The sequence below is a fragment of the Falco peregrinus genome, chromosome 4, assembly GCF_023634155.1.
Source record: "Falco peregrinus isolate bFalPer1 chromosome 4, bFalPer1.pri, whole genome shotgun sequence".
Taxonomy (NCBI): domain Eukaryota; kingdom Metazoa; phylum Chordata; class Aves; order Falconiformes; family Falconidae; genus Falco; species Falco peregrinus.
In genome coordinates, this window is record NC_073724.1 from 89,837,673 (window position 1) to 89,859,736 (window position 22,064).

At 36.2% G+C, this 22,064-nt stretch overlaps 1 protein-coding gene across 8 annotated transcripts in view; it reads right to left on the reverse strand.

Annotated features, from left to right (window-relative positions):
- The window catches only part of TSC22D1 (TSC22 domain family member 1), a 95,856-nt gene that overhangs the window by 69,637 nt on the left and 4,155 nt on the right, over positions 1-22,064 (reverse strand). The gene's annotated exons all lie outside the window — the stretch shown is intronic.

A 22,064-nucleotide genomic window follows, 5' to 3' on the forward strand; every position in this document is an offset into this window, starting at 1 on the left:
AAGACTGCAGGAGTAAGGAAATGGGACACGATATGGATATAAGGCAATGGGTGAAACAGGCAAATGTTAGTTATAGATCACAGAAGAAACAGTAAGTTTCCTTACAGTCCTATTAATTTTACTTTACAGAAAGCTAGATGTTCTCTCTCACACTACAGTGTAGTAAATTAAATTCATTAAAAATAAATATCCACCATAGTAACACTTAAGGTATAAAACCGTACACAAATTCTACTGCTTGCTAAAACTTGCTTCTTTTAAGTCAAACTGACAATCTCATAATGTATTAAAATAAACTAAAGATGGACAAAAAGCATTGCCAGAACTGTGGGCTTAACATAGATAAAATACCACAGTGAATTCACCACACCTTCTTTCCTCTCCCATTGCCAAAACATCCCAGCTGAGGCCTTCAAATAAAGCAAATTAATAGGTTGAAGAGGAAGGCAAAGACAGAGACAGCAAACAGAGAAAGGTAAAGGGACCTCAGGAAGGAAGGAAGCAAGCTGTGTGAAACAAGACAGCTATTGGAATTTACAGCAATATCTACATCAAGTTTCCTGATGGAAGAAGAATGTTATGTCTGTTTTAGTGAAACACCACTTTCAGTTCTTGTGTCACCATCACAGATCCTATTTTTTACATTAATTTATTTTAAAAAAGAAAACAGAATCACCAAACAAGCAATTATGCTTCATTGCTGCCTAAGTAATATCATTCAAAAGAACAATTTATAAAAGTGTATTGAATTTCTCTCAGGATCGCTGACTAGTCAAGGTTGGAAGGAATCTCTGGAGACCATCTAGTCCGACTCCACTCTCAAAGCAGGGTCAGCTACCACAAAGGAGTAATAAGATACAAAAGGAATAGTAAGCTGTGAGATGTTCTTGAGTACCAACTTCTGAGACTCGAAAGCAAGCAGAGTTAGCAACTACAAACCACCTTTCCCTCTTCCTGCCCATTTTTTTTTAAAAGCTGGGTAGCAATGGCACATGTACTTCATTATTAGAATCAGAAGCTGCATGTAAGAGACCTGTATACCAATTTTTGGAAAAGCACACTTTTTCTTTACAGGAGCTATCGTACATTCAGTGAAGCACAATTCGGCACAAGGCCATTAAGTAAATATATTTAACATATCATTCTGACATCTCATCAAATTTGTAAACTTACTTGTTTACACAGACGTCACTGTTTGATATCTCCCACTTTAGGGGAAGCCTTTCTCTATTTGTTATGAACCTGCTCCAGGCAATATACCATTCCTTTACTGATGGGAACAACTTATTATTGATTCTTAATGAAGTATCCATATACAGCAGAACTAGGGCATCACAAAAAAGCTTGCATCCTAAAAGTATTAGTTTCAAGAGTGTAAAACACTTATTTAGTGAAGGTGGTAAATTCTTCTCCAACTGACAGTCCTGAATATAAATTAAAAAATAGTTATTTTATATAACTACTTGTTTTGAAACTGAAGAGTCAAGACAGCTACAGAAAAAGGTGTGAATTTTCTCTTACATATCTGTATGGCTTAACCCAGAAAACACCAAAAGACATGAAAAAAAGTGTGAACAGAAATAGAAGCTTCAAAGAGCCAGTTCAAAAAAAGAGCAAAGAAAGCAAGTAATATTCAGGGACACTATTTCTCATTGACTTCAAGTGCAGTGTGTCTGAAAGCATCCTAATGAATGAAAATCTCTTGAAAAGAGTATATGCCAAGACTAGTAAATAAACTAAAACAGCAAGAAAGCAAATAATGTAACCCCTCTTGAAGCAAGAATATTAGCATGAGGTTTTTTGGTTGGTTTTATTTTGTTGGGGGTTTTAATTTTTCTTAGCGTTAAACCCATAAGCAGAACTAAGCGGACTAAATTGTTCCTTCCTACTTGTCAAGTAAACACTTATAGTCACTTGGGACCCTTTAAAGACAATAATTTATTTAAACTGGGCCAAAGACTTTGAAATTATCATGGGCATTTCTTAACACATTTCTGTATTATGGATAACAAAAAAAGTTTTAAACATCAAAGATGTGGAGAGTTTTAAAGCTATGATGTCTGTTCTAGTTTTTATGAACTAACAGACACATTAATGATAAAGAAAACACTATACCGCAAACACAGTACAAGAGGTAATACTTATGAATAATCCCACTGGCTTCAATAAAAACTCTAAGTACATATATGTTTTCAGCCAAAGCTACATTATTAAAAACCTTAATGATATAAAAAGTTTCAGAAACTACTTAAAAGTCAAAGTTGCAAAAAACCAAAATCCTCAAGGAAGGTATCCAGATCGCTGTTTTGGGGGTTTATTGGTGCAAGAGACAGATGAGATGTTCTAAGAACAAATATCATCAACTCTGTGTCAAATTATGGCTATTCACATTCTCCCACCCCATCTTGCTAATATTCCCTTAGAGAGCCATTCAGAAAAAAAAAAAAAAAAAAGGCTATGAATAAGGAGTTGCAATACAAGATCCCAACGAATTTTTAGAAAGCTATGACCATAAATTCCGATTGAAAAGTCTTTGCTAGCTAGCTTTGCTTCTTTTTCCTCCAGGAAAAAATGTGTTCCAATATTTAGAAATAATAAGCATTTGTCAAAGGCTTTGAAATTAATTCAGCCTAGATACAGCACAGAAAGAACCATCAAATCAGAAATGCTAAAAACTTAAGTATCCTTTTCTTATATATATACACAAGATGGCAAGAATGATCAAGTATCCATTAAAAAGTTAAGGAAAGGTTTGTTAGCCATCTCCCTTCACAACTGGTACTTCCATGCATTAAAACTCAGATGATGGGATTTTTTTAATTATTAAGTAGGCTTTCTATTGCACAACTAATTATCTGAACTGATTATATTAACCTTTAGAGGACAAAAACTATTAGTACAAACAAAAGAACTCAACAAGCTTGTTTTGATTTTGGAATTCAATGTAAGGTTCTTTTGTGAGGCAAGCGAAAAGCTTAAATGACACGGGGGATCAAATCATCCAAACCAAAAGAGAAAAACAGCATTACACAGGTATCTGAACCAGGTTCCACAGTCCTTAGAACAGTTCATGTTTTCTGTACAAATTTCAAACAATGGAAACATATTTGCATTTCAGACGCATTGCAATGCATAATACATTTATTAGTAAATACAATCACTGAAATTCTATTCTTTTCCATTTGGAATCTCCTAAAGCTTCTGGATTTTAGTAGTTTGTATTTTAAAATAAGTCACAAACTAAGAAGAGTAAGAAGTATTTCAGTAGAGATCTACACAACATGCAAATGTTTCTATCCCCTTCTGCATTTTTTAAGGGCACTGACATCAGGAGTCATTGATTTCAAAGCAATTTACACAGTACGAGTCATGCACTGAGCTGTTCAGGCTTCCTTATTTTTCCCCTCTGATGATTTGCCTCCATCCTTACTCTACTTCATGATTTTTCAATTATTTTTTTACTTAAAAGAACTTAAATAACATTTTGATATACAGTTTAAAAAAGTATTTATGCCACATCAATTAACCAGAATAAAGTATCTAAATACTCAGCAATAATAGAAACGCAGCAATCCCTTTCATCATTTTTTTTTCCATTAGTCACAAACCCCTAATTATAAAAGCATGATTGTTTCCAAAACGTGAACAGTAGTGACAATTCTTCTCAAAGGCAAAACAGAATCAACACTTATAACTAAGTAATAAAAAAGAAGAGTAGAGAAGTGTATCGGGAGCACTTTACCATAAATCTTCATCCAGCAGAAATAACATTCCATCCATCCCACAGCCTATTAACCAATATTGCATACATCAAATACTTCTGCTGAAATCATAAGTTTTTGCAAAAGGCACCTATTAAAGTTACAGACACTAAGTTATTATTCTAATTTAGAATTATGAACTTATCCAACAGAGCAGCTAGTGTCCTACAGAATTACTTGGCTAGTTCAGAGCAGTCAAGCCCCTTGTACCGTTGAACCATTCATCACAGGCGTATCCTGTTGCATGTAGGAAGCAGCACATTCACATAAAACTTTTACATGCACACTTTAAAAGAAGTATTTCCACAAGACCATAAAAAGATTAGTGTTTGTAAGATCAGCAAAAAAGCCCTAGCCAGTAACAGTGTGGAAAATGCTTCTGAAAAAGGAGCTAGCCAGTCTAATCACATATATCTAAACATACTAAGTATGGCAGCTTAAAATAAAGGCCCAAACCAACACATACTATGACAGAGTAACAGCTGGAAGAAAGAGGATATATTTCCAGTTAATGGACTTGGCTTTACCTTCCCACCTGCCCCTCCTCACCCACCAATGTTTATAAGCATTCCCTACCAGAAGATTTCTTTCATAAGAACATATCCCTTTCAGTCTTGTCTACCAGCACCCCTTCTTTGTCCTGTATTTTGGCTACTTAACTTCCACTAGCACAGTCTTCTGCTGCAGTCAAGTTTCTACTCCTGATCTTCAAAGGCCTTGCTGTCCCCTGCAGTGCTCAACAACATATGAATTGCTGCCACAGATCAAGTTCAAAAGACACAGATCAATAGCCAAGAACTTCTTCAGACCTTTTTCTCCTAGCATGCTTTACAGAGATATCAACAAAGTTGTATTAGAGAGGAACAGGTACATTTTGTTAAGATTAAAGCTACACATAAGTAGTTCATACATGTGGTTGCATCGCCCTCCCCAATCTTTAGCACGCAGTTTATCTTCCAAAAATGTAAGATGCTCATGTTTGTCCCTCTTCCAGTAGAAGTGAGCAATATGTGGCACACAGTAAGCACTAACATAATAAGAATTATGGTTATTATTTCTTTATGGGTATTTTATCTAACTCCCAACAACTCTGCACACATTTTCTGAGAAGGTATTAAAAATTAACTGAACAATTAATGAATCACCTTAGTGTTCCCATAAACACTGCATTTTACAATATCACCTGGATGATAATATGATGCAAATTTCAAACACGGACTATCCAGCACAAGGAAGAAATACATTTCCTGAACAATAGTCAAAGTGTAAATAAAACACTTGGCTAATCTTATTAGTTAGTGCAGCACTTTCCAATCTTATATTCAAGGTGCTTCATTAAGACAATGGTAAGATAGTCTAGTTGGACTTATATAACAAGACAGGTTATAGACAAAAAAATGGATTAAGTATAGAAATTCATGCAAAGACACCAACACTAAGCAAAACCACATTTGCTAACTGGTCTTACACATTAGTTATAAGCCATGAAATGACTTGAAGTATATGACATTGGGTTTTGAATTTTGTATTTTAAGCCAAGCGTAGTAATTCCCTCCAATACTACCTGATGCTGCAGCCAACAGGGAACACTTGATAGTTTGTATTGGATATCTAGAAAATGTTACAGTAATTTATTGGCTTTAGTAACTGCTATTAATTTTAAAAAGTACGTTTTGACAAACTTTTTACATTCAAAACAAGATCAACGGGCTTCCTGCATTCCTAAATTTATTAATCATTTTACGGCTAACTTGCAACATAATTGCATTATTTGTGTATAATCCACATCAGACTAGTTTAAAATCTAATCAAACATCCTCTTCAAACATCAAGCACAACCCCTGAAAAGTCTGCAGACTCCTCCAGCTTCTGAAGTAGGATTCCTGGAACAGGTGCTGTAGTTTAAATACAACACTAATATTTAGCTGATAGCCACATCATGAGGAGCAAAACAGGCAGACACAATACCTGGGGCTTGTCTTAACCCAGGCTTTGGCTTAAGTCCTTCCCACAACGGTACTCTTTTAGGGATCATATTCAGGTCTTGTCCAAGCACAAACTCATTAGACAAAACACTTGTTTCCACAGACTGGACAAGATATACACATTCTACACAGTATTCTGCTGTTGGATGGATTAAAACAGAAACACAACTTAATGAAAAGACAACTATTTTCAATATATTACAAATTAGACGTTCTAAATAAAGTCAGGAAAAAAAAAACCCTAAGTAGATTATTTGTCTCCTTCAGGGTTTAGTGACCTCTGTCATGCTTGCTGATCTGCAGAACATCTTCTATGCCAGCAACTCTAGAAATCTGGAAGTCCTGAAAAATGTGCTCCAGAATTTATTAGTAGCATAAAGCCAAAATCCTCCTCAACATTACTTAAAGCATTTGAAAAAGCAGCACTGTGATGAGGGAATGTTTTGAAAAAATTATGCCAGATCTCAAGAGTCCTGGTAACATCCTTTAAGATTACTATTAGCACCCTGATTGCAAATGTGACCACACAGACATGAATCAAGACAAACTGTCTTGTTCTTTTTTTACTGTGAAGACAGTTCAGAGCAACTCTGGCAACAGCATTTACCTGACAGAATTGGAAGGGGAAGCACAGGAAGCATTTCCCATCTTTGTGGGAGAGTCCTTTGCTGGCAGCAGTAAAATTGAGAACCTGGCAATTTTAAATGCTTGCTACTTGCCTATTTATTCATTAGCAACAGCTAATGGAGTTATCCACAGACACTAAGAGGGGTTATCTCAACAGAAGGCATCTTTCCTCCCCTTTGTCAGAATGTAACTACCAAGGATGACACTGGGAAGAGCAGGGAAGGAGGCTGCTTAAAGCCATCCCTCCTCCAGTACCTGGAGCATCCTGCAAAAGGACAAACAACATACTTCAATGCCATCTCATAGCCATTGAACATATGTTTATAAAGTAGAACTAGCCTAGAAAGGCCTACAGTGTATCCCAACATAGAACCAAGCATTTGAAAAATATGCAAGCAGGGAAAACAAGAAAAAAAAACCGCTGAAGCTTTTTCTTACCTCACTGGTACACTACCACTTTACTCTGTAAAACTTCAGCAGTTCTTCACAGCTAGCTACTCTCCATGCACACCTATAATCAATTTAATTACTTTGTGTTGGCAGTAAGAATTGTTGCTAATCTCGTATATCTTTACAGGATTTTAAGCTCACTCAAATATTTTGTTAGAGGCACATAATTTTAAAATTTTGGAGAATTTAAGCATCAGAAGGTGCTTTTCGAAGCTTTGTTTAACATTTAAAGCATTCTTCTTCTTCTTTTACAAGCCTCCTGGATGTTTGCCAGTGGGGCTCTAATGCCAGCACTATAGCATCCAAAACACTATTTTAAGCCATTGCTATGCTGACCAACACATTTTTCAAGCACAAAAACAGCTTCCCAAAAAATATCGACTGTGGGCAAGTGTTTTTGTTGTTCATGAAATTGTAAATATCTTGCTTCAGCCTACAGGTCTTCTTAATTTCTGACCCATGCTTTGATAAGAGTAGGGCAGTCATTACGCCTTTCCCTACTTTAAAGGTGCAACAACCTCTGAACTATTGCGACTCTCCTCAGTAACACGTCATTGCATCCCACCTAGCTTTTAGCAGCCATGGGATCAGTTGTGACCATTCACATTTCTATGAACAGTCAAGGGTATCTATGGCCACCTTCTGTACCTGTTTTTCCATTTGACTCAATCAGTTTCCTCTCCTGCCCTCACACTTCACCACTATTTTCAATAAAGTTTAAATAAACTACAACTTAAAATTCTTTTTATTTCTAGTTTGGAATAAGAAGGTACAGAGCAGTATCCTGTCTTCAATAGTTGCCAGCACCAAGTTATCATGAAAAATCACTGAAAAAGGTGAAAGTAGCAGCTACAATAGATACATCTCAAAGATGTACTTGCTTCCCCTGAATTAGCTAAAAGTAGTCCTAGGAGCTGAAGCCAAAAGTCATTTAATTGCCACGTACTATTATAATTCTGTACCATTTCCTATATAAACACCAGGAAAATGTACACACACATTATATACACATGTACATTTTTTCTCCTTAAAGTGCTGCTAATTCCTAGGCCTCTACAGGATCTTGTGGCAATGAGCTCCACAGACAAAATATTTCTTAAAATTGGCCAAGGCAATTTTACCCATGTTCTCTTGTTCCCAGATTATTTGAGGGCATACAAGGTCCACATCTTGTTCTGAAGTAGTTCTCATTTATAATTTAAAGTACAAAAAAGTGGCTATGTTATCATAGCTTTAGGCTCCTTATGAGTCATTGTCTCCATCAGAAGTGTGATGTAGGTTTACCATTGAGCCTTAGAGATTTGCTTCTCTCTTTAGGTATTACTTTGTCATTACATTCTGAATTCCTTCTAATCCCCTGTAGATGATCTTTAGTCATTAAAAAAAAAATACACCACCACAACTGAATTTCAAGATGTTGTAGGACGGGCTCCGAGGACACAGCAGGCCTTAACTCATTAGCTTTTTGTCCTCAAAGGCTCAAGTTAAAAGTACTCACACAATTTACACGATGGACATCCTGGGTTTTCTATCTGTCCGCACCAAAGCCAAATGACCATTTTGGCACATTTGGCAACAGATTTGCAACTCAAACATACTAATTCACCACAGTAATAGTGGGTAAGAGTGGAAAACCCTTAGGAAGACAAGAATGATCATCAGATAAGACACTCTACTTTGAGAATGTATCCACGAAGAGAAAAGGAAAGCCACTGACCGCAACACCAGCTCCACTCTCTGCTGGCATCAAACATCGGAAGCAAGAAACCTAACCTACAAGGACAATACAAACAGCTTGCGGTTGAAGTAAGAGTGACTCTCTAGGGAACAAAGAAGGGAAAATAACACAAACTGAGGTCTTCGCACAGTCTGACAAGGAATTAACAGCCCACAAACTTATCATTAGTTACATTGCTCATGCCATCCTTTTTCTTACCCCCTTTCATTGCTTCTGTTGTAAAGACTCACCAAAAGACAGCCTCATTTTCCTGAATCAAAGCATTTACCATTCATCGAGAGTCCTGAAGCAAACAGCAAATGCTGAACCAAACTGGATAAATGGAAAAAGCACAGGACACAGTACTGAAGCAGACCTGTAAGACACCATTCCAGGCTTAAAACCAGGACGCATTAGTTCACGCAGCATGACTTAGGTCTTGCAAGTGTTACATTTTGCCAACATTACCAGGAAAGGAACAGAACAAAGTTTTGAAGCCTCTACTTGGGTACGTAAGCAGAGCAACACAGTGAAGCTACAATACAAACAGTGCACAACAAGAAAAGCAAATACACTAGGAATTCTTAAAATGCAATTTGCATCACATAAAATATGCCAATCTGGTAAATCTACAATTAACTTTAACCAAGTGCTTCTATTATGTAATAATTCTGGAAGGTATTGGCCTCAATAGTTAAGTATCAATCAAAAACCAGTCACTTCCAAGGATATACAGCAACCCCACAACACTCAGTCATACTAGCCTGACTACAAAATCCACTCTAGCTGGCCAAAAGTTTCTCCACTGGTCATTTCTTCCTATGGCACTGGACCTCTGGCCATAAGCCATCAAGAGGGAGTAGAGAGAAATTACACTTAAGGTAAGAGAAGCACACATGTTTCTAGATACCTTTCAAGTACAAGGCTAAGTGTTCAGAATCTCCATTGCAAACTGCTCCAAAACGCAAAGCTCAATTCAGGATTTTCAAGTTTTCCACATCAGAGCTCTATTTACCTTCCTTCACCAGCATTTCTTTCTTCTATTATTTTTATCAATTCCCCGATTAGATGAATTAACACAAGTATGTCCTTCAGGAAGATCAAGCTGCCAAGTCAACAGCTGCCATCCTGACATTTTGAGGTGTTTATTGCCATGTTTCAAACACTTTTTATTTCCTTTGCAGAAAAAACAGAACCAAAGAGTCTTCATTGTCACGTTTCACGTCTGTACAATCTTAAGTCAACCCACTAACACCAATATACTTGAGAGATAAAAAATGCCTACTTCATCAGAAAAAAAATGCAAATCTCAGATACTGCATTTCAAACCATTTCTTACCATTTTAAGGTTACAAACTTTCTTTACCACTTAAGAACAATCTCACAGAAACTAGTCACATTCACTGACAGACACTATAATTAGTGTTCAGACATGGCTGGATCTTCCTTCATAAAGGAAAAAAGCCTCCTTTTCCTGTCAATTGTATTTGGTACATTTCTTTTGTGGTCACTTTAGGCAGATTGGTCTACCCAAGGTAGATACTTCTTTTAACTCTTATTTCTGAAGCAAAATGCAGATCTTTCCAGCAACCTCACGATTTCTGAAAGGGCTTCATTTCTAAATCTTGTCTCTTCATTAGAAGCAGACAACATAAATCAGTGGCTGAAAAAATGCAACTGATGAGCAAAAATTAAAACGTTCAGTGTTCACCCATCATGTTCAAAGTATTTTGCACAGGGAAAAAGAATTTTTACTTCATTATAAATGCATACCTTAGAGCATATATTTAGTATACAAAATACTACAGAAGATAATCTTTTAATATATTTTTTCATATTATAGTTACATTAAGAATGGCATCCAAGAAAGTTGACGTTTTTAATAGAAAAGGCATTGTTTATTTACAGAAGCTCTACATATACATATCACAATTTACTACAGAAAACAAAAACTTTGACTCCAACATTTCTGAACACAGACCTCACAGTGCCAGGTTGCCTATGCCAAATTGTGCAAAGCTACACGGCAGTATTATTTGATGAATGCAATATGTGTGACTGTTCTAGTGATCACAGTAACAAAAGCGTGGGAAGATTTGTCTGCATACACAGAGGCTACAGACATAATCCAGAAGATATCAACTTTCCTCTTAAGTCACAGACAGCAGGTCTAGTGCCTATCAAAGTACTTCTGTTCCAGAGTTATCTGACAGCAACTTTGAGAAAGTAATTCGAAAGAGTACCTGTAAATCCACTGAATTATAGTATTTCTAAAGCCAAAATAGAAGACATACAGAAAAGAAGGGTGTTTGTGATTTTGGATAACTGCAGGGATCTTACACAGATATGACTTGATCCTCCATCTAACATATGTTAACTCTATCATTTAACAAAAAGATATCCCAGTGTTTGGGGTTTGGTTATTTTTTTGTTCTTGCAACATACAAATAAAAAATTTTATATATTTATAAAGCGTACGTGTTCCTGTAACATTAAGAATTGATTAGTCTACCTTGTTTGGAGGTTGAAGTAGGAAGGAACTCTTAAAAATAAATCTTAAAAAAACAAGCTTAATACTTTTTAATTGGAGAGATGTTAGGGGGGGGGGGGCTGCATGGCTTTCTTAAACACTTTTTAGATCAGTAAGTATCAAGACAACCCTCTATTTGAAAATACCTACGAAAACTTCACACAAGTTCAACATATTTTACAGAATTCTTTGAAAGACTGTTGGTGATACTTTCAGAGAAAACACTTTCATCCAGTAACTAAAAAAGTCTGTTCTAAATATTTTAAGTATTTGGACAATAAATATATACATTAAAGAGCCCCAGAGACTGGGCTTTGATGGTCAAGGCAAATGGAAAAAGTGAAGGTAACTACTGCTAGTCACAACTGTCTGCTATATGTTAAACATTTATTTCTCTCCTTTCACAGATCAAGTACTCTCTAGAAGCTGAAAACGTCTTCATGCAAATCATCATCTTGCATTTACCTGTTAATTTCCAATGAAGTAAAAAGACTGCTCAATTACTTCACCATGCTCCAGCATAAGCAAGCAGCACTAAGAATCTATACATCCCAAGAGCTGAGTCAGTGAAGCCTTACAGAAGGGGCTAACCCATGCTTTCACGACAAAATGGTGACTCAGTTTTCAATGCAATCGTATTCCACAGATTGTGTACTTCATTAGCAACAGGTGACACCTCTACAGGAATATACAGATTACCAACCTGCTTTGCTGCTCTGTTTTTTCATAAACCATTAAAAACATTTAAGATTTTGCCTGCTTTAAAGTATCACTGTCTTAAAATCAATTCAGAAAGTATATGGACATCAGACAGCAAGTCCTTTAGGACCACCTCTTCTGTTCTTTGTTATAAAGCAACTAGCAAGGTGGAGCCCCAGTTCACAACTAGGCCTTTTAGCCACTATCCTATAAATAAGAGCAGCCTGTATTGCCAACAACTGCATATACTTGGCTCTAACACACACATGCCTGATACCATTTCAAAAATTAAAATCCCTTTCCCGACCAGAAAAAGAAAGAAGAAAACCATAACTACCATCATAAATATTTCATACTTTCTTCCTCACTCCCCTGTCTCCAATCAAAAACGTGCTCAGGTACCCCTCTCTTTCATAAGTAATTACAAAATTGGAAAGTGTCTCACAAACTCTGAAAGAAAAAAAACACAGAAGAACATACAGATCCTGCACCAGTCCCTAAGCAGTTATGAGTAACTTGCCATTTCACTCAATTTAGGATATTAGGCCTACTAAAGAAACCCTTGGCAGTGCAATATGCTGATCCATTCTTAACATAATAACCTCATTCAATATATTAAAGAGGTACATTTATACCTTTAATTCATTTGAGTGCTACAGTAAATTATTTAACAAGTACTTTAAAAAAAATGTAGTCATTAACTCATGGTTCCTTTTATTTTCACTTAGTCTTATAAGAATGCAAGAAATTAAATTGTAAAGAGCATCAACTGCTCGTTCTCTCACCAGCAGGTTTGTTTAGGGTTGCTTGGGTTTGTTGTTGTTTTTTAAAAAAAGAAGGATTAAGCTTTATATGTTCTCATATACATGTATACAGATACACAACGTTCAAAATTTTAGACCAAAGAATCTCCAAAAAAATCAATCAAGAGATTTAGTAGACATTTCTAGTCAAGGCCAGGTCAAGATTATCACTAAACAGCTTATAACATAAACAAACCATAATACTGAATATAAAACAATTTTTTCCACAAAATCCTTCCTTGCCAGATTTCAGAGATGCTCAGAGTTTGAGAATCCTGAACACTGAAGGACAATGACAATTAACACCATGCACAAATTTACACACACGACAATCATGAGACATCCTGAACTGTTCTGCTTCCCTTTACATGCCTTTCTTTCTATAGGGCAAGCATTGCTGCATGAACCCTCGTGAAATCCCAGGGGAAGCTAAAGTATTCCACTTCTGTTAGGCTCACCCTGGAAGAATTAAAACACTATTTACAGTCCACAGACAGACTTCCTCAGAGAAATACAGCATCTCTTCACATGGTACACAAAACACATTATGATACCTTGACACATACATCCAGTAAAATTACCAAGCTGAAAACGCTCCAGGAAATCTAGAGGAGTTGGTTTTGGTGGGTTTGTTTTGGTTTTTACTATGCTTATCCCAACTCAGTGGCCATATATGTCAAACAATTCACTCACTATTCAGATTCTACCTGAGTAGCTTTTGCTTGCTCTTCTTTAAGAAGAGAAATTTTTCATGATTGCAGCCACAATATAAGTGAAAGCAATCATACATGAGTTACTTTTAATCACAGTCTTCCTTACTAGCTCTAACAGCACTAAATAGATAGAAACACAAATTTAGTATAGTTACGTTTCAGATTCCTTCAATTTCTACAGCTTCTTATATATAAGTTATGACTGCCAGTCATCTCTTTCATCTGTATACAACTGTGACAGAGTTGGATGAAATGAAGGTCAGAGGAAGCTTAAAAGGCATTTAAGTTTTCTCTCATCTTGACATGGATTTCATCCCTCTACATTCCACAGGGAGTTCAAAGTTGCTGGAAATTTGTTAAAAAAACATTAAAAGTTATTTCTATACCATGCATTTGTTTACAACAATTTAAAACCAAGCACAAGCAACTCACAACAGACACTAAATTCAGAAACCTAACATTTTATGCAATTAAAAGGACTAGGTATGTAAGCACCAAAGAAGATTAACACTTGATTACCAATAACTAGGACTGTAATTGACCCATGAGACAATGGATTACAAATAAAAGATCAACAATGTTTGCAAAAAAATGATGTCACTTATATTTGATGTGCACCTTCTGATCTTACAGGAGTGAGCCAAGTGTAACACTGAGGATACAGAAATAAGCATACACTAATAGCACTGCATGCCGAAATTACCTTATCTGTGTAACTTGTCTTTACGAACTATACTGCAACACAGTAGTAAAAAAAGCTATTATTAAATGCATTAAGACACCAAAAGTATTGTTGAATGTGTATCCACATATTCAGCAGCTTTGAATACTGTCCCTAATACTTAGCACAGTACTTCAATACTGTCACTCAAGTAACTGCTAGATAAGTTCACATCTTGATTACACACAAAGACATCACAGCTCTAATAAGTTCCTGGTGGATATCCATGCTAATTAAAACAACCTAATAAAAGCCACCAACCCAACAGACATACAAACAGGAGGTTGGATAAGTACTTAAAATCACATGCAAGCTCAAACAATTTGCCTGGCCAAGTGGTTTAGCACACAAGCAGGAGTTTATAGAACACTCTACAACCAACTTCCATTTGCTATCAAATCTATACCTTACTAGAAATTCTGTCTACATTTTTTTTTAACAGCCTGTGGGCCCACCCATATCTTTCTGTTAAGTCTAAACTTATGGAATACCACCTTCTGCCTGTTTTAGCAATTTATAAAATCATAATCCTCCACTATACTCAAAAGAATGGGTTGTTTAAAAGTAGACGAACAGATGATGAAGATACCCCTTAAGTTTTATTAAAATACAAAGCATGGTTTTCTGAAAGTTTCCTTGAGAAAAAAACCATCAGTGGTACTTGCATTTGTTGCTCTTCAAGGATTATAGTCAGCTTCAAAAATTAGTTAAATTTCTAGTCAATAATAAACAAAACTTCAAACTGCTTTACTTCCTACTCTGTTCTTCTAATATACTTTGAAAATCCGGTACTCATTCCAGATCATTATCTACAACCCTCAGCAAGGAAGGCTAATTATAAAGGTTAGTTTGCTTAGGTAGACATTCTCTGCTGAACAAAGAAGTTACTTTGTTCTGGACCATCACTAGCCCTGCACTGCAAGAAGAAACATAAATTGGGACAAGAACTTCAAGCCTGAATGCCTACAATACTTAAACACATGTCCTGATTGTCAAAGGTACTCCATATATGAAACTTCACCAACACTAAGCACCTCAAAAACAGTACAATAAACTCTTAAAGCATGAACATTTAAAAAACACATTACAACACGGATTTGCTTAAGCGCCCAAATTTATCTAACTAGGTGCATGTGAATTTTACACAGAGCACAGTGGTGAAAGCTTGACTTCATATATGTAGCACATATGGAGCAACACTTTGAAACACTCCTATGCTTATATAGCCCAGTTTAAATGTTTTTTAATAACTGAATTCATAAAAAAAGGTTAAAACAACTTAGAAGAAGTCAAGACCCACATGTGTAATTCAGACTGTGGAGTAGAAAAAAAATTCAGGCATCACTTCCGCTGTACAAAACAAAGCTAAAATAATTTAAAGAAAGTAAGAACAAATAAATTGCTTGCTCAAAGAAAATGGCAAACAAGTTTGTTTCAGTAATTTGAGAAAATCACAGTAAAGTGTTCAAGATTTTACTTTGCAAGTGTAAAAAAATTCATATAATTGAAAAAGTTCAATTAGTAAAGCATAATGCTGTTTCTGAACTATGATGAGTATCTCTGCATGGCACCAAAGCCAAAAGTCGTCATTTAGTAGGTGCTAGCAAGTCATTTAGTCCGTAAGATAACCAACCATGATAAAATACCTAAACCATCACAGGCAATACTCTGACATTTGCATGTATGGGATCATTACAGTCCCTGTCTGCCAAACATTTATAATCTCTAAATCCCTCTCTGAGGCAAGTCTGTCCAGTGTCAGTGGAAGATGGAGACTTCTACATGTAACTGCAACCACAAACCAAATCCTGCCTTCAAACACTGTTAATGTGTAACAGGTGTTTGGAAGGCTGGCACAAAATGAGCTGATAAGGGTTTCCACACCACAAGTGACCATAGCGCCATCACTATCTTAGTAACCAAAATCCAAAAGCAAACCAAGAGTTAAAAGATTTGCAAGACATTAAAGCAGAAGGATGATCAGGTGCTCCAATTTGATACCATAATTAAGCTGCACTTCCATCATGCAATTTGTAACTCTGTGAATGCTTTAGAACAGGCTAAAATAAAGTGGTATCTCCAGTCATTCAAGAGCTCTTTCTATCTTACCTTTAGGCTATGGTTTCCTGTACAATCACATTGAGAATAAACTAGTTCCTTGTTTATGGTGATCATTACCATTAAATAATTTACTGAATAATCTTACCCTTAGTCCCTGCTTAGTATGCTGTTAAAGCATGCTTTTGCTTAACAATATTGCCTTTGGTGGCCTAAATGCACTAAATTAAAGTTATAGGCTCACTTTAAAAAAAAAGTTTTCAGTTATTTGTTAAAAGTGTAATACCTATTACACACAGCACACTTTAGTCTCATAAATTAATCAAGAACAGAAACGAACATGTGCATTCAATCAATGAAAACAAAAGACAATATTCTTTTCTATTTTTTTTTTAACATTTCACCTACATCAAACTGCAAACCCAGATCACAAAGTATTCCCAAAAAGGTCATACTAAGAATACACTTGCTATTATTACACTGATACTCAGATGTGCATAGTTTCTTCTAGAAGACTACAGCAATACTACTGTTTACAACTTGACCTACCCCCTAAGCTCTTAAGAGACAGGTCTGAAAAGGCTTATTTATTTCATTATGCTCTGTAAAGTGAACGGCATTATAATAGGGGATTTTTGTAGCATAGGTGTGCTACCCATTTGCTTTTTTACTTACGCTTAAGCAAGATACATGAATATTTTGGGGGTGGTTTTTGGTTTTGGGGTGGGGGGTGATGTATTTATTTCCCCCTCCCATCCTCTTAACTTTGCTAGTTTACCACAGTTACAGTCATTACTATGTTGTAACATTATCTAGAACATAGTAATTTGTAAAGGCTGAAACATTTCACTACCAATACACAGCCTGATGAAGGGATAATTCTAATTTCCAGATTAGCCTGTAACATAAAGAATGCAAAACCTGAGACAGTAACATAGATTGCTTTTCAACATTAAATATTTTAAAACCTTTTGTTTCTTTTTGTACACACATACATACATGATTTAGTCTGCTTATCCACTGACAATTTCCAAAGACCAGCCAAAACTGTAGTGCTAAGGAACATTTTCTGGAAATCACTTTATTAGTTGGAGAGATACTTTTCTCAGTATCTCCAACAATCTGCCTTAAGTGCTAAATTACTGCTTTTACAACCCCCTGATATCTGTTGGTTCTTCCTGTCTTTAAAGACAATGCAATACCAAGCCTGCAGCAGTCCTTAGTTCAAAGCATATCATGGCATGCAGAAAACACATCTATAAAAAGAGATGAGAAAAAAGGTCCATCCAAACAGGTATTGCCACCTACAGCTGGCCAGCAGACATACAAGGCGCAGACTGAACTCCTCATTGTTCTTTACTCAGAGCAGAGAACTAACAAAGTCAATTCAGCCAACTGTAGGTATTTTATTTCATCAGATGAAATGAGAAGCTGGACTTGTCAGCACGACACAACAGCAACCACATTTTCTTCACCAAAGCACTCTCTTTTTACTCATGTGACTTACCACTACCAAGGGTAACTATTTTTTCAAGTTACATAAATAGCCAAATTAAAGATATGAAGAGAATTTTCTAACAGTCAATTGCCCAGAACTCAATTTATGCAGTTTTCACATTGGTGGCAAGACTCTGCAGCAAGTTTTAAATCTGAAAGATGGAAAACACCACCACTTCCCCCAGGATGCAGCTAAAAAAACCCACTACCATGAATCTATGCTAAGCCACCATAAATCCTTCATTGTGAAATATCTTCTAGAAGTATCTTCTCCCTTTTTCATCAAATACAGAAGCAAAATTTCCAGCAAGTAAGAAAGCCCATATACACTCTAGAACAGCTTACAAAATAATTATGCGAAATAGTTACTGCATCAAAAATAACATTTAATTGAAACTTCCAGTTGTACTTTATTACGTTCATTCTCTACTGCCTAACATCTTCAATAAGTATTCAATTACATCTGTAAAAATCTCATTTGTACCTGATCAACCTTCCTAACTACATACATGATTAAAATTCATCCGATTTTCTGACTGTACACTTGCTTTACAAGCTAGTGCTAGTTACTACTATCAGAGATTCTCAAAGGCTGTTTACAAGTCTTTTCAGTGCTCACATTCAGCGTTAATCTTACAGTCTCTCCACAGACTTAATAACAAGTCAAAACATACATCCTAAACAAAAAAATATTTCCTCCAACATTTGTCTACCTCTGTCCAGGTGTAAAGGGATCTTTTAATAAAAATTTATCTTCAAAAAGAAAACTATGAGGTTGTCAGATAATAAAGAATAATTCAAATCTCTATGTCAGTTTTATGTGTTTATCATCACAATTTCCTCCTTTCTCTTTTGCTTCACTGTTTGGATGAAATGCACATACAGGTGAAAAAAACTTGCATCAGACTAAATAGAATAAAAGCAACTCTACAGGAAATGCTGTCAAAGATCGGAGACAGTTATTAGTTCTCTTTCATTCTCAAAATCTGCTTTTGAGTAATTGTGAACAATGTTTCAGATTAAGTTATTTTTAAATTCACTTACAACAGCCCTTATAAATACTGTAAAATACATTGACTTTAAGTGTTCGCTTTACAGGTAGTTTAAGAATTATACAAGTCTGTACAAAATCTTATTGCAAGCATCTGCAGCATAATAAGGCATTGTCTAGGAAGATGTAAAACGGATTTTGCAACAGTAAGTACAAATACACAAAAGAATTCACCACAATACAAGTATGTATTTTTCCATACTTAAGTTTCAAAAGCATAAAAATAAAAGAAATCCTCTTCTATGGTTCTAGGGATGAAATACTAAGCTCAAAAGACCATGTCTAAAATTGACAGGATTTAATAACCAAACTGAATAAATCAAGATAACTGCTGCAAATCCAAGAAACTATATGAGAATCATGCACTGAAACAAGTCCACACCATGACTCAACCCAAGAAAAAAAGATACTTAACATACAAAAAACTTGCCAGCATTTTTAGTACATTGAAATATTAGAAGAGATGATGAATCTACCGACATACAAACCTCTACGGCATACCCAACAGGCTGAAGAAAGACTAGTCAGAAAAACTAGACGTGGGTTTGGTTGTTGGGGGTTTTTTTTGTTGTCATTGTTTTGGATTTTTTTAAAACACAAACTGTAATGGTATTATTTGAATCCTCTCCTTAATAAACTAAGTTTGCAAATTAATTTTCCATACAACATTCTGCCAAGCAGTTCATTTTTAATATCTCTTATTTCAAGTCAAAGTGAAGGGTTTGTTTTTTGGTTTTTTTTTTTTCAAAAAATCATTCATACTGGGGATATAAAGGCTACAGTTTTCAAAGCAGATACACCGACACACTCTACACTGCCTATATTTAAAAGGCAATGCCCTGATAAAGGGCATAGAAAGAGCTGCAAATGGTGTTGTAAAAACTGAACAGGCCTAAAGACTTAAAGATACTGGCATGTCTTTAAATGCAATTATATACAGGTTTAACGGAAGCTGGGAGTTAATCTAAACAAGGTATTACATGGGTCAGATGTTTTTTCAAAGGCACACTAAATGGAATTTTACAGCTTCTTCGCTGGCCCAATTATGTCATCACTTACTCCTTTCTCCTACCTTTTCCCTTGCCAGGTTTAGAATCACTTGGGACGTATTGATACAAATCTGCAGCAGTATATGTACGCATAAGAGAGAGAAATAGGGATTTTATACACACATATTTACAGCATACCTCCTTCTTAAATGCTTATGTACTGTTACAATACACTACCTTTTACCTCAGTAAAGGGGGGAATAATCTAACAAGCAGGCAAAAAATTCTCAAGAACTCTAGCTAGAGACATCCGATGGGCAGAGAAGTGAGGAAGCAAGCGGAGTAACAGCATTATCTTGCACTGCCTTTATTAAGTGATGAGGTCTAAGCTCTGGACCAAAAGAGATTCCAGTCAAGATGACAATACAAATAATACCTTGCCCTGAGATCCCCTGGAAGCTGAAACAGAAGCCATCTCACTAAGTTTTTAATGCTACAGGCAGCTGTATGGGGACAAGTACTGCTGTAAATTATCTAACTGTACACAAAAGTGACCTGACCACTACTGCCATGCAAAACAAAAAGCAATTATTTTTGGTCTCCATTTAAGAGAGTCATATCCTGCTCTGTGTAAAGAATCTAAATGACTTTCCAACTGCAGCTAAACAAAAGTGTAGCCTACCTGGAGATGACAGACTGAACAAAGACACAACGTGCATGGGAGAAGAAAGGATATGATCTTTGGCTAGCCAAATAACAGAGGAAGAAGGTATTTCTGGCTATTGTTACCTTCAGGGAATTAAATATTCTGGAAAAGCTACCAATCATGACGAACAGCTAACATATGCTCTTAAAATCAGGGTAAAGTCACATGCTAGATGTCATTTTCCAAAACACTGAGTATCAATGAGTTTATGATTCTCTTACTCAGCTAGGATCCCTGAAAGCTTAGGGGGCTTTTTTTAGATGATGGGGAAAAAAACCCAAAACAAACAAAAAAACCCGAACATAAAAAAAAGCAACACACGCCACCAAACACAAACAGGACCCATGAAGAGGATTAGTGTCCTGGTTTAGAAAGATCGAAGGAAGGAGGACCAGAAAACATTTCTGAGAAAATTGACTGCTAGTAGCATAATGGTGACACTGTGGGCTTTAACACTTTAATCTGTCTTCTACCACCTTCACGTACAAAAAACATAATCACAACGAAACAGTGTTGGAACTTGTCTTCTAGGACTCCTGGAAGACAAGCTGCTACTCATTATAGCGCTCTGGCATCTTGGAAAGATGTGATGAAAGCCACTAAGGCAGTCAACACCTCATGATCAACATAATCAGAGGCTGCTGATAGAGTAGTATTTTCAATATTGAAAAGACTCTAGCCTCTCCCAGCAACACAATTTTTTTTTTTTTTCCAGTTTGGCCACTGATACTACTCCTGATTTGAGTTATGGCACCAAGAAGATATTTAAGAAGGACTTCACCTCCCATTGCTATGGCATTTTCCTCCACCTTGTAAGTGTTCAGTGCTTTATTCTGTCTCCTCACTTGAGTCTGTTTTTCTTTTCTAGTGTTCTTTTCTGTCCTCTCCCACATTCTCAAGGCAGGTTATTTAAAGGTACTTCTCCCATTAATGTCAGCTTCTTATTAGACAAGAAGTTTTTTGGGAGAACCACCACAGTCTTCCTGTCCATTTGTAAACATGTATCACAAGAGGTCCTCAATACAGTGAGGAATTTCCTCACAGAATTAGTATCAAACAACTGCACTTTGAAACTGCTGTTCGGATTGCTTCAGCCTGCACATGCAAGGGCCTTTCACAACTGACACAGCTTTTCTGCACTCACCGTCAAAGAAATGAGAATATTCACATGCTCTTACTATTAAGACCAGCCAGTGGTCATTTATATGAAAAGGTGAAGGTGGAAGAACATGTGCGGTTTCTTATTCTGACTGCATAGAATCAGTGCACCAGATTCAAAGGCTCACCACCCCTCCACAGGCCTGCACGGCTCTCACAATGGATTAATGCTTTGAAGTAAAACCACCAAGACCAAAAGTGCCCCAAGTTCAATTTAAAGAGCCACAACAGTGTTGCTGAACCTCCCTTTTCCCACCATACTCATTTGCCTAAAGCGCCTCTTGGCTATCAAAGAGAAGGCTTCTACATACACCACAGACTTGCAACCAGTCCAAAGTGAGTAAAGTCAATCCTCAAAAAAGAGAGGCTGAGGCAGGATGAAGTCTAGGCTCGTGGGAAAAAAATAATCTACCTAGGAATAAATATTCATTATTTCAATATAATAAATAAGCTAAACTACAATCACCACTAGCATACCCACATTCCACAGTATCCTTTTGTCTTCCTCTATACAATGGGAATATACACACTGTCACAGATTGTTAAACGCAATTTACCCATGCAGCAGTTTCAGAGCATAATCAATACAACCCACCCAC